The 9,375-nt window shown below is 38.6% G+C and overlaps 1 pseudogene; it reads right to left on the bottom strand.

The window, feature by feature from the left end:
• Positions 1–2,523: 2,523 nt before the first annotated feature.
• Positions 2,524–3,042, bottom strand: LOC123827284 (annotated as a pseudogene).
• Positions 3,043–9,375: the final 6,333 nt, after the last annotated feature.

Genomic DNA, 9,375 nt, shown 5'->3' with positions numbered 1-9,375 from the left:
GATATAGACATTGTGACATTTTACTCCTGAAGACTTCAGCCTGACTCTCCTAAAAAGAAGTATGTTTTCTTACATAACCCCAACACAAGGATCAAACCCCCAAAATCTAAGCTCTAATATAAATTAAAATTACTCTTCATGTTTCACAATTTTCCCCAAAGTAACTTCATTCTGGACTAGAACCCCATCAAGTTGTACGTATAACATTTATCTTTTTATGCTCTTTTACCACTTTTAATCTAAGAATAATTTCCTCTCATTTTCTTCACATGGATTTTTGAGGAGATTAAATCATCTGTCTTATAAAATGCTCCATATTCTGGCTGTTTGCTTGTGATATCATGGACTAATGTGATCCCTTGTTTAACATATTTAATATAAACTTGAAATTAGTTTTAAAGTCTACATTTGATTTTGGATAAACACTGTGCGCAAGAATAGTTAATAGATGGTGCTGGGTCACATAGATGAGGTCGTATTTCAGCTCCTCAATTCGTGGAGGAGGTTAGATGATACTAAGTTTAATCATTTGCTTAATGTGGTAATGGTAAGATAGCTCCATTATAAAGCTGATTTTTTTTTATTTGCAATGAACAAATAATTTGCAGGGTATTATGCAAATATTCTGTTGCCCCGAACCATTTTACTTAAAGATTTGAATGTCTATAACAATTATTTCCAGTATCAATTATTTTATGGTGTATTACCAGTTGAGAATTTTATAGTTTTATCATTTTCTATATTTATAAGCTGGTATTTTTCTCCAAAAACAGTTTTTATTACTTCTAAAAAGTCAGAGTAGATGTTTAATTCTTTCTATTTAAGAATCTGTTTTCAGAATAAGGAGTGAGTTTAATAATCATCCCCAGTGGTGGTAAATGAGGTTTTTCTCTTTTGTTTTTCTTTCTACAATTAATTTTACCTGTTATTAGGTATCTTAATTATAGACTAAAATTTCCCCAAATTTGATGTATAAGTACTTCTTAAGCTGTATACTTTTATTTATTTATTTTTAAAGTTTCATTTAAAAAATTTTTTATAAAGGTTTTATTTTATTTATTTTTAGAGAGAGGGAAAGGGAGGGAGAATGGGAGGAAGAGAAACATTAATGTATGGTTGCCTCTCACATGGCCCTCACTAGGGACCTGACCTGCAACCCAGGCATGTGCCCTGAATGGGAATTGAACCAGCGACTCTTTGGTTCACAGCCCATGTTCAATTCTGTGAGCTACACCAGCCAGGGCTTACTTAAGCAGTATACTTAAAAAAATATTGTAGTTATTTATTTTTAGAGATAGGAAGAGAAGGAGAGAAACATCAATTGGTTGCCTCCTGCATGCCCCCAACTGGGGACCTGGGCCACAACCCAGGCATGTGCCCTGACTGGGAATTGAACAGCGACCTTTTGGTTTGCAGGCTGGCACTCAATCCAGTGAGCCACATTAGTCAGGGCCATTAACCTGTATACCTTTGACATGACCCCCATTAATACTTGAATTCTCCTTTTATTCATTTTTAGAGAAAGGGGGTGGGAGGGAAAAAGAGAGGGAGAAAAACATCGATAGGGAACCTGGCCCACAACCCAGGGATGTGCCCTGACCAGGAATTGAACTGGTAACCTTTTGGTTTGTGGTACAAAGGCCAACCCACTGAGCCATACCAGTCAGGGCAAATCCAATTAGCTTTAAATATCTCTAGTTAGCAAAGTTCATTTTTTTAGTTGCATCAAAATCTTCTGCTAAATATTTGAAATTGTTGTTGATAATGGAGGAAAAAATGAATATCCTCATTTTTAAAAAACTCTAAATATGCTTACAAAATCCCCTGCAACCTGCAGCTGCAGTAAAATTCTTCAAGATTACTGGTCACTTGTTCAGCGAAATGATTCTCTCTGTATTAGGGTCCTAGGAGACAGATAATGTTGAAAGAAGGGCTGGTGCTTAGATGCTTGTGAGTCTTTTAGAGCTCACTGGCCAATGTAGTGGTTTCATCAAATTTTCTTTGGAACACTTCAGTATCTTCAGTCCAAACTTTCACGTGGAGTTCTGTACCTTACTGCACTCAATGCTGTGAACCTGTCCTGATATTTGAGTGAGAACAACCTGGATCGATTTCTACAGACTCCATGTCTTTTGCCATGTCAAATGTCCTATTCTGGACTTCATCTTTATTTGATGTTGTCTCTAACTCCTGTAAAGTACTAAAATGCCTCTTGTTAAAACAAGCACCAAATTATCTCTATACCATATGAATAATCTTGACATGTGGCCAAAACTCTTGGATACTGAGATCACTTGGAAGATGAGTCTTTTCCATAAATTAAGTAGATTACATCAAAAAAGATTCTTGCTGATACTTGCAAATATGATGTTATAGAGTGTGCTCTGTAGAAACTTACTATTATTTTTAATTTTTTATTTTTTGACAAACCCTGCCTCAGGCTTATTTGCACAAACACCACAGCAGGACCCCAGCCCATGGGCACACCAGTCCTTCTGTCCTCATGCCGACGAACAGAGGCTACTATGGAGCCTTCGCAGGGGCCTGGGCACTTTTGGAGGCCTGAGCACCTTTGGGGGCCTGAGCCGGAGCCTGAGCTGTAGCTGCATCTGCAGCCTGGGGCTTGGTTTGGGCCTTGGTCTTTGGCGGGCAGAGCCAGAGCACCTTGGCGATGCGGGCATGAGCACGTTTCCCGAGCTTGGGGTCAGCAATGTAGGCAAGTCATCTGAGCTTGTGGCTGCTGCCCTTTGGGATCGTGGGCTTGACCTCCTTGGACTTGACCAGGACCTTGGGCCTTGATAGCCTCAGCATGCGCGCTCACGGCCTTGGCGTTGTTGGCCTGCATCTTCTTCAGGCCCTTCTTGTTGTGCTTCTTGGCAAAGCGCATGTTCCTCAGGAACTTGGGGTCTACCCCCTTGAGAGACTCGTATCTTTGTGATCGGGGTTTCTTGATGCCATTTCTGTGCCATTTTCGGGACTGGTTGTGCGTGGTGTGGTTCTTGGACTTGGCCATCTCTGCACCCAAGCCCAAGGCTCTTGAAGCCCCTAAGACCGGAAGAGGAAACTTACTATTATTAAAATATCACTTCATTTCATCTTCTTGCATGTTATTCACTCCAAACTGAAATATACCAGTTGTCATTGCCAATCTGACAGAGCAGTCGCCTGGTTCTCTTACTACAGGATGGCCAGAATGAAAAAAGCCCCCATCTTTTTCTCATCTGGTTCTTTTCCTTCAAACTCTGGTAAGACGTTTCCTGGTCAATTTTCCTCTACATTCTTTAGCAGCGTGTTCAATTTACTCCTGCTTCCTAAGTTACCACTTCTCTCTCTCTTTTTAAATTTTATTTTAATTGTTGTTGAAGTACAATTTTCTATCTTTTATTCCCATCCCAGCCCACCCACCCTATCGCTTCTAAATTTACTTTCAAGCTTATCTTCATTCTTTTTAATTTAACCTGATTTAATTTAATTTAACTTAGATTGTTTTCCTTGCTGTAGTTTTGGAAAACTTTGGTATCAGTTTCTTCATTATCTTTTGTCCTCTCTAGTCAGCTGGGTGTTCCTTTATGTTCCTCCTGCTTTTGAGGATTTTTTGCAAGTCTGCTGTGCATTCATGCTCTGCTTCAGGCTTTGTATTCTTTGACTAAGAAAAGACTCTGTCTATTGTAATGCTTTGGAGTCCCCACCACAGGGATCTCTCACCTGCAGTCCTTGATATTGGCAAACACATCTCCACTTCACTGGTAGATTCCTCCAGCCACATGGAATCTGATGCCTCCTGCTTCTCTTTGCTGAGATCTGTTATTCCCTCCAAAGACAATCTTACACAGATTCTCAGATGACTGCACACTGGCACTCTTGCACATGGCCATATCAGGTCCACAGGAAACACTCCTGCATGTTTTATCCCCAAAATTCCGAGACTTTAGGTTACCTGATACTGTTTTTTCTCCTTTGGCTTTCCAACAGTCTCTTTAGACAGTGCCCCTCTCCTCACTTAGATTTCTCAGATGAGAGTCCAGCATTAATCCAAACTGCAGGGACATAGACTAGCTTTCCAAGTGGTTCCTCAAAATGCTTTCACCAGTCTTAATATGAGAGTACCAGATTGTATTTTTTATGTGAGAGGTTTAGGTATATCTGTACAGATTACTTTTCCTCAAATTCAAGAGGCTGGCCTGTTTCACAAGTGTCATTTTTTTTTTTTAATCAGAAAGTTCCTGTCTTATGTTTTAGCAGCAGAAATTTCCATCTTAATACATTTTACATACTCAATCACCCGTTGGGCAACTCAAAGCTTGAGTTGAATACAGTGATATCTTCACTTTTCACTTCTGTGCATTGAAGTGGCCAAATCTGAAGATTGGTAAATTTTACATTCCCTTAAATTTTACATTATTCAATTTATGGCATGTGCATTCTGTGAATTCTCAAAGAGAGTACTCAGCATACATAAAGCCTCTGTTAGATGGTTTTTCACTTGACTTTGCTATTCAAGAAAACTTCTCAGATCCTGGCTGCAGTTAGCCCAGATACATGAGAACCTCAATTGTCCAATCACGTGCCTCATTCTTACATGTTGAGTTTCTATCACAGTTTGACAGAGCATTCTGTTTGGGTAAGGAGGTATCTTCATACTACACCTTCTTCCAGATAAATACAAATATTTTATTTGTATAAGATTGTGATGACTTTGTACAAAGATGCTTCACAAATGCATCGGTAACTATGAATTATAGCTAATTGTGAGACCTCCATATTGACAGGCTAAGTAACTTATTGTTTCAGGTTTACTTTCTGGTGTTGTAAAGTTTACAGTTTCCATCATACATCACTACACGTGCTTTTTAGCAATATTAGCAGCTTTAGCTTCCATTTATAGAAACACTCTGAAATATGCACTTTCTGTAATGAGAATTAGCATTGCTTAGAAGATCTTTTGCCTTTGAACAAAGGCTTTTAACAGATTACCCATAAAGCAAGAGATAACTGCATAGAGAACTAGACCAGGACTCCAGAGACCTGGACGAAAGTTCAGGAATGATTGTAAGAAACTAGGAAACTATTATTATCCTAATTCATAGTGTTATTGTTAATGATTTTTAACTATATTTATTGATTATGCTATTATAGCTGTCCCAGTTTTTTACCCTTTGCCCGCACTCCTTTCAGTACCACCATTCCCTCTAGCAATGCCCCTCCCTTAGATCATGGGCATGAGTCATGCATATAAGTTATTTTTTTAAAAAATTATTTTATTGTTGTTCAAATACAATTGACTGCATTTACCCCCCACCACTGCATACAAGTTCTTTGGCTTCACATTTTCTGTACTGTTCTTAACATCCCTCAGTCTATTTTTACCTACCAATTGTGCTTCTTAATCCCTGCACCTCTTCCTCCATTCTTTCCCTTTCCTCTCCCAGCTAATAACCTTCCAAATGATCTACATACCTATAATTCTGTTCCCATTCTGGTTATTTGCTTGGTCTGTTTTGTCGGGGTGTTTTGTTTGTTTGTTGTTTTGTTTTTTTAGATTCAGTTGTTGATAGTTGTGAAATTGTTGCCTTTTAAAGGTACATAGTTTTGATCTTCTTTTTCTTAGATAAGTCCCTCTAACATTTCATCTAATAGTGGCTCAGTGGTGATGAACTCCTTTAGTTTTACCTTGTCTTGGAGGCGCTTTATCTGCCCTTTGATTCTAAATGATAGCTTTGCTAGATAGTGTAATCTAGGGTGTAAGTCCTTGCTTTTCATCACTTTGAATACTTCTTGCCAGTTCCTTCTTGCCTATAAAATTTCTTTTGAGAAATCAGCTGATAGTCTTATGGGAACTCCTTTGTAGGTAACTCTCTGCTTTTCTCTTGCTGTTTTTAAGATTCTTCCTTTATCTTTAACCTTTGGCATTTTAATTATGATGTGTCTTGGCATGGCCCTTTTAGAGTCCAACTTGTTTGGGGCACTCTGTGCTTCCTGGACTTGGATGTCTATTTCCTTTACCAAAATAAGGAAGTTTTACTTCATTATTGTTTCTTTTTTAAAAATTTTATTTATTTATTTTTAGAGAGGGAAGGGAGGGAGAAAGAGAGAGAGGGAGAGAAACATCAATGTGTGGTTGTTGGGGGTTATAGCCTGCAACCCGGGCATATACCCTGACTGGGAATCGAATCTGCGACACTTTGGTTCGCAGCCCACGCTCAATCCACTGAGCTACACCAGCCAGGGCTCATTATTGTTTCAAATAAGTTTTCAGTTTCTTGTTCTTCCTCTTCTCCTTCTGGCATCATTATGATTAGAATGTTGACATGTTTGGAGGTGTCCCAAAGTCTTCTTTTGCTATCCTTGTTTTTTTAATTCTTGTTTCTTCTCTCTGTTTTTATCGAATGTTTACTTCTTCCTTATGTTCTGAATTGTTGATTTGAATTCCGGCTTCTTTCCCTTCACTGTTTGTTCCCTGTGATTTTTTTCTTTATTTTACTCAGTGTAACCTTCATTTCTTTCTTTATGTGTTTGATGTACTTAATGAGTTCTTTGAGCAGCCTGATAATCAGGTTTTTTTTTACTTTGCATCTGATAGGTTGGTCTTCTCCATTTTGTTTAGTTATTTTTCTGGAGGTTTATTCTATTTTTTTCACTTGGGCCACATTTCTTTGTCTTTTCAATTTGGCAGCCTCCTTGTGTTTGTTTCTATGTATTGGGTAGAGATGTTTGACTCCTTGTCTTAGTAGTGTGGCCTATTGTAAAAATGGCACCTGTAAATTGTTGTGGGGCAGAGCCTTAGGTAATCACCAAGATGGGGCAACCCACTTCACCACTTTGTGGCTCTGTGTTGGGGGAGGGCTCAGAGAGGGAACAATGCTGCTGCTTGGATTCTGGAGGTTTGCCCAGCACTTGCCCTGTTTCCAGTCACTTTATCCACTTCCTGTATGCAGCTGACACCCTTCCAGCTGTTGCCCTGGTGCTGAATCCCAGAGTGGGTGGGTTTGCATATGTTCTAAGTTCATGAGGGTCTTTGAAACAGAGGCTCTTGAAAGTCTGGCAATTTCCTCTGCCACTCTAATCCCCACTGGTTTTTATAGCCAGAAGTTATGGAGATTTATCTTCCTGACACTGGAACCCTGGGCTGTGTGGTCTGGCCTGAAGCTGAGATTGCTCACTCCCAATATATCCCTCCTGATTTTTATCCACCATATATGAATGTGAGACCATCCATTCCACTGCCACCTCTTCATGCCACAGTGTCTCTGTGCCTCTCTACCTGTGTCTGCAACTATGCCTCTCCACCTGTGTCTGCGATTCTGCCTCTCCTATCCATCTGGATGAATGTGGCTTCTTTAAATCATTGGTTGTTGGATTTACATACAGCTCAATTTTATGACAGTTCTGGGTGTTATTTGTTTGGAGAGCTAGTTGTAATTCTTTCTGTGGTTGCATGAGGAGGTGAAGTGTGTCTGCCTCTGCCTCCACCATGATTAGAAGTTGTTGATAATTTTTAAGTTTTCTTTCTGCATAAGCATATTCTGTTTCAGAGTACCTCAAAATAATGTGGATTCTTATCATTAATACAAAGAGATTATTCCATTATTTAAGGTTTTATAGTTTTCAGAGAAATTTCATAAATATAAAAACCAAAAAATGCCAAACACTTTTTTGAAAGACATGGTATTTATAAATCACATCAATTTAGCTGACAATATTCTTTTTTACTTTTTACTTTTTAAAATTATATTTTATAGATTACGCTATTGAAGTTGTCCCAATTTTTCCCTCTTTGCCTGCTTGTACTCAGTGCCATACCATATATTTATATTAAATTTTTTTCAATTACAGTTTACATTTAATATTATTTTGTATTTGTTTCAGATGTGCAGCATAGTAGTTAGACAATCATATAATTTACAAAGTGTTTAAGGGTCAATTAATATATATATATTAGTCTCTTTCTTTTGTCCTAATGAGATGACACTTGGGGGCTGGTCACCAGAAAGACCATGGCATGGTTTCAAGCTTGGAGTTCTTAGCTCCACCTTCCAATTCTCTAGAAAGATGAGGGGGGTAGAAATGGAGTTAATGATCAATTATGCCTACGTGATAAAACCTCCATAAAATCCCTAAAGTATGGAGTGCTTCTGGGTTATTGAGCTTGTGGTGCTGGAAATGTATTCCACTGGGAGAGAGCACAAAAACTTCACTCTCCTTCCCACATACCTTGCTCTATGCATCTGGGTGTTCATCTGTATCCTTTATCATATCCTTTTATAATAAACATAAGAGTAAGTGAACTGTTCTCCTAAGTTTTGTGAGCTGCTCTAGCAAAATAATCAACTTCATGGGAATCCCTGATTTACAGTTGATAAGTCAGAAGTACAGGTGGTAACCTGGATTTGCAGTTGGTATCTGAAATGGGGAGTGGGAGGGGAGCAATCTTGTAGGATTGCTTAATGTGCATGATCCAGGTGAATGGTGTCAGAATTGAGTTAAATGAACCCACAAATCAGTGACAAGAAGTGTTAGAAGTAGTCTTCTTTGTGAGTTATAAAGAAGAGACACACAGAAGTGTTTCCTACTTAGAACAGCTCCCAAATTCCTGAAGCTCTTACACAGCCTCTTCCAACTGGAGAATATAATAGGTGGAAAATAAAACTGTCCCCCAATTCTTCTAAAAAGACAGGCAAAAGATCAAGACATTTCTATTGTTTTTCATTATGAGGAGAGGTAAATAAATGCCTTATTCCAGAGGATCTTTAGACTGCTTCCTCTCCCTCTGATTAAATATGTGATTATTTGGTCAATTAAAGGAAATATTTTTAGACCCTTATTATAAAGATCTTAAAAGAGCTTACTGTCCTCCTAGCAACAGTTTTTGGTTTTCACATCTATTCTCTGATAACTCTAATATCCTGTGTTTTCATGAAAATTTCTAAGAGTATATAGCAGGAATAAAACCTACCAACTTACATTCTCTTAGCTGAATATGGTGGGAATTGTAAGAAGCAAAAATTGTGTTGGAATTGCTAGATGATGTAAGTAATGGTGAAAATTTTTATGACTTGAGACACATATAGACTATTTTTTTTCACCCGTCAGAGGCAATAGAAAATGTATCACACTGGGATCAGCAGGTTTGGTCTTGCCAGTTACCAGCTCTGATTCAGAGCACACTGGTTCTCTCATCTATAAAATGGGAATAATTATGTTATCTACTAGTGAGTATTATTAGAGATTATTATGAAAATTTGTTGGGAGCCACCCTGCCTGGTTTCAGGAGCTGTAACTCCCCCCCACCCGCCCATGACTAAGGCTGAGTGAGTGACCTTCAGACCAAAAGCTACTAAGGAGACAAAGCTTATCTCCCTGGCAGGGGCGCCACTT

Source organism: Phyllostomus hastatus, unplaced genomic scaffold (genome assembly GCF_019186645.2).
Source record: "Phyllostomus hastatus isolate PE091 unplaced genomic scaffold, TTU_PhHast_1.1 phas_contig_86, whole genome shotgun sequence".
In the NCBI taxonomy this organism is placed as follows: Eukaryota; Metazoa; Chordata; class Mammalia; order Chiroptera; family Phyllostomidae; genus Phyllostomus; species Phyllostomus hastatus.
This window is presented reverse-complemented; position numbering and strand designations above follow the sequence as displayed.